Here is a 4,543-nt window from a genome sequence, read left to right as displayed (position 1 = left end):
CGTTGTTTTGAGTAGGATAGGTATTAGTAGAGTGTGCTAATATTGTGACTGAAGTATTTGGCATGACATGATATAATTATGTGATAAATATGCTGATGATGTGTGAAAATATGCATAATGTTGTGAATGTATATATTATGTATGTAATTGTGGATGGACTGTTTTATGGCTTAGAGTGTGAGCATATGTCCATTGTGGATTGTTGTTGATGTTGCATGCTAGGTGATTGGGCATAGCATAATGTGGCCTTTATGGTGGTAGCTAATTCCCATGGTGAGGAATTAGTGATGTTAGTCAATTTGGACTGTTGTTGATGTTTGCATGCTAGGTGATTAGTGTGCATAGCATGGCCCTTGGGGTGGTAGCTAATTCCCATGGTGAGGAATTAGTGATGTGAGTCACTAGGTCTCAAATGAGTGGGACTAGTGAGCTTGGTAGCCGTACCTGGATTTGGTCGGTGAAGTTGAACTATATGTTCACGAATAGTCGGTACCGCATACATGGAGTCTCATTGCATAATGTATGTATGGCGTATAATATGAATGGATGTATTCCAATATTATACGTGTGTTTGTGTTGGCATTAAGTATGAGTATGAATTATGTTGGTATTGAGTATGATATTGAGTTGATGTGCCGTTACTGAATGTGTGATATGATTAGGGTGATTAGCGTGTTATTTACTTAGCATTACATGATATTTTATAATGCTTATTATATCGATTGAGGAACTCACCCTTACAACTATTTTTCAGGTAACGAGCAGTGATTGAGTAGAAGCTAGTGCTTGGAGTCTAGTGTAGTCTCCTTAGTGGGTCATGCTCTGATAGATGTAACATCGGGACGGGATGTTTTACCTTGTTGAATAATTTTACATGTAATGTGTTACATGTTTTGCATGATTGATTTGATTTCTATCCGCTGCGTATTGTGCAAATGCTTTATGTTTTGAATTAATAAAAGAGCATGACAGTTATTATGGTGAATGGTGTGAAATGATTGTGTGACACCTTTAATTGCATAATTACTCTGATTGATATATTGCTATTTTAATTAAATATTTGGGGTATTTTAGAAGGGTGTTACACAAAACATCCTAGGTACTCCTAGGGATCCCTTTTCACATTTGTTGTAAGGTTGGTATTTTGTGAAAATTTGTTTGTGCAAACATGATTAAAGAGATGAGAAGAGAATATACAAGTTATTTACATTTTGTGTTTGGATGGATGAACCCATTGCCTACGTACCATCTTAAAAAAAGATTAGGATCAAAACCTCGTAGTTCGGGGTAAAAATCTCAAAACAAATTGGTGAATTGATTGGTCCAAAAGCCTTAAGGTCTTTTGTTATCCAATGGAGAAAACTCAACCCAAAACCACAAATCCACCATGTGAGGATAGCTTCAACATGCTAGTGAGGGGTTAACCCTATAATAAGCATGGAAGACTCATTGTCCATCCCTAAGGATATATGTGAGTATTGCATCTACCTCAAGGATAACTCAAACCTAATAGCTAAAGGTTATGAAAAGGTTTTGATTAAGAGAGTGGTGATAACATGAAATTATATCACATTTTAGGACTTAATTCAATTAAATTATATTATTATTTGCTTCAATTTATTTCATTTTACTCGATATTACTCGGTATTTCCTTTCTATTTATCTCAGGTAGTTTATTTGAAGCACAAGTAAAAAAGGGAAGAAAAGGAAGTGCAGAAAGAAGTTTTTGGAAACAAATATCAAAAGCCAAATCCCAGCCCAAAAAAGCACAAGCGTTGTGCCTGTGACGAGCGTCACAGAGGCTGTGACGAGCGTCACGCTATGCACACTCTTGTGACGAGCGTCACACATGGTGTGACGGACCTCACACCATTCCCCTATATTTTTGCCTTCAGAGACGTTGAGTCCTATTTGCACGCCTAACCATTCGCTACGTGAAGAACTTTGACGCGGACTACTTTTGGAAACCGTTACAGAAAGTATCAGTATAAATATCAGCTTTGCAAACCCTGCAGAGGTGCCACGCCTGTTTCCAGATTTCTTTGCCGTTCGCATTTTTCTTTTTCCAGCAGCTTAAGCATATTTTTACAGTACTACTTTTACAATTTTTATATTGTTTCTTTTGCAATTCTATTTTCTTTTCTAGCATTTAATTAATTTTTCGCACAATAGTTTCTACACCGGAAACTCTTGTGTACCTTTCACCGGATCTAACCTTACGTTAGAATCTAGTTTTTTATTCCTTCGCTTTTATTTTCCTGCCTGATTGAAGAATTCAAGAACAGATCCAACCGACCTGTGGTGGAGTGTTCAAGACTGCTATTTAATTTCTCAGGTTCTTTAATTATTGTTTGAATTTATATATGCTTTGTTTTATTGTTTATTTATATTATTTGCTTGAGATGAATCTGTTTATGCATGCTGATTTTTTAGATCTGTTTAGTATGACTGGCTAAATTATTTAGGTATCGGTATGTAAAGTAAGCGGAATGAATGAATCAAAACTAAGTTGGTTTAATTAAGTTTAAAATTAAATTCACTCTTTTTACGGTCTCAATTTACAGGTTTAATAACAAAGTTTTTATACGAAAGTAAAAGACATAAAGAAGTTAAAATCAATAGAGCGAGAGTTTGAGGTTTTGACTGGACAGTGTAACTTGGACATTAATTCTAGATCAGGGCGAGAGCAATTTTTAGAGTTAATTAAATTCTAATCTTTTTCAAAAAGTATTTTTAAAGATTGAATGTGAGGACGAGAGTTAAGCATTTGAATTTAATTATATAACCTAAGTCAACAGAGCGAGAGTTTGAGATAAGGGTGTTTAAACGATTATTGTTTTCTTAAAAAGAGTTTCTACGGATTCTATTGATTTCAAAAAGTGGTTTTTGACTTAACTATAAGTGACAGCTACGTTAATATAAAATCATAGTTTATTCAACAGAGCGAGAGTTTGAGATAAAACTTTTAATCAATAGAGTCAACTGAAAAGATTTATTTTAAAACCAAGAAACCAACGAAGAATTGATTCCCTAATTACGACGAATTACATATCGATATCCGCTTAATCGATATTTAATTTAGATCCTATTTTTAGTTTTAACTTTTCCCCCAAACAATCAAAGTATTACCTGCCTTAGCTTTACGAAGTAACCTTAGATAACGGTATATCGATTCATAAGTCCCTGTGGGATCGATATCTTTTAAAACTACGCGATAGAACTGTGCACTTGCAGTTTGTACCCCAAATTCGACTCATAAAGTCGCGATCAAGTTTTTGGCGCCGTTGCCGGGGACTTTTGTTTTAGTCGATATCGTAACTCTTCTGTTACGCTGTAGAGACTAAGGCTTTTCTTTTCTCTTTTCTTTCTTTCGTTGATTTGTATGCCACACACTCGCTCACAAGGCGAGCCGTTCTACTTACGAATTAACGATATCGAACTATATCTTCGAGTCTTACGACGAATTCGGGAATATCGTGCTGCAAACAATCTACCTCCTCGTGCTCTTCGAGATTACGCCGCTCCATCGCAAGATGAACCGCATTCAAGTATTGCTCCACCCGCAATTGAAGCAAACAACTTTGAACTCAAACCTTCACTGTTGCAGGCAGTGCAACAGAACCAATTCTCTGGAAATCCTACCGAGGATCCAAACCTTCATTTATCCGTATTTGTCCAATACGCTGATACTGTTAAAGCTAATGGTGTCACTTCAGAGGCAATTCGACTTCGTCTTTTTCCTTTCTCGTTAAGAGATAGCGCTAGAAGATGGCTTCAATCTCTTCCTTCCAACTCAGTCACCACATGGAACGAGTTGAAGAAAGTTTTTCTTGCCCGATACTTTCCGCCAAGCAAAACAGCTATGCTAAGAGCCCAAATAAATGGATTTAAACAGAAAGAAAACGAATCTCTCTTTGAAGCATGGGAAAGATACAAAGACATGATGAGACTTTGTCCACACCATGGTTTAGAAGACTGGTTAGTAATTCATACATTCTATAATGGTCTCTTATACAACACGAGGTTAACAATAGATGCCGCCGCAGGTGGTGCACTAATGAACAAACCTTATGCTGATGCTTACCAACTTATCGAAAGCATGGCTCAAAACCACTATCAGTGGGGAACCGAACGAACAATGGTGGAAAAACCTCAAACGAAAACTGGCATGTAAGAGATAAGTAACCTTGATCATGTTAATGCAAAAGTGGATGCTCTGGTTCAGAAAATTGAAAGTTTAAATGTATCACCTCCAGCCACCGTGGTTGCTATAACTCAGAATTGCGAAGTCTGTGGAATCCAAGGTCACACTCCTGCAGATTGTCAACTTCTAACAGGAATCCAAGCGGAGCAAGTAAACTATGCTCAAGGAAGCCCCTACTTGCACACCTATAACTCAAATTGGAAGAATCATCCCAATTTTTCATATAAGAGTAATAATGCTTTATACGCACCTGGACAATCTCCAAATCAAGCCCCAGCTATACCTCCGGGATATCAGAAGCCGACCCCATCTACATCTAACAATAACGCCCCTAAGAAA

General features: G+C 36.9%; 1 non-coding gene across 1 annotated transcript; it reads right to left on the bottom strand.

Annotated features, from left to right (window-relative positions):
* Positions 1–3,862: 3,862 nt before the first annotated feature.
* On the bottom strand, positions 3,863–3,969 carry LOC127124819 (small nucleolar RNA R71). Its single transcript, XR_007804293.1, has one exon. It is a non-coding gene; the product is annotated as a small nucleolar RNA R71 (small nucleolar RNA).
* Between the last annotated feature and the right edge of the window lie 574 nt (positions 3,970–4,543).

The sequence above is a fragment of the Lathyrus oleraceus genome, chromosome 2, assembly GCF_024323335.1.
Source record: "Lathyrus oleraceus cultivar Zhongwan6 chromosome 2, CAAS_Psat_ZW6_1.0, whole genome shotgun sequence".
Classification (NCBI taxonomy): Eukaryota; Viridiplantae; Streptophyta; class Magnoliopsida; order Fabales; family Fabaceae; genus Lathyrus; species Lathyrus oleraceus.
The sequence above is the reverse complement of the archived record's forward strand: the minus strand, read 5'-3'. Positions and strand labels throughout refer to the sequence as shown.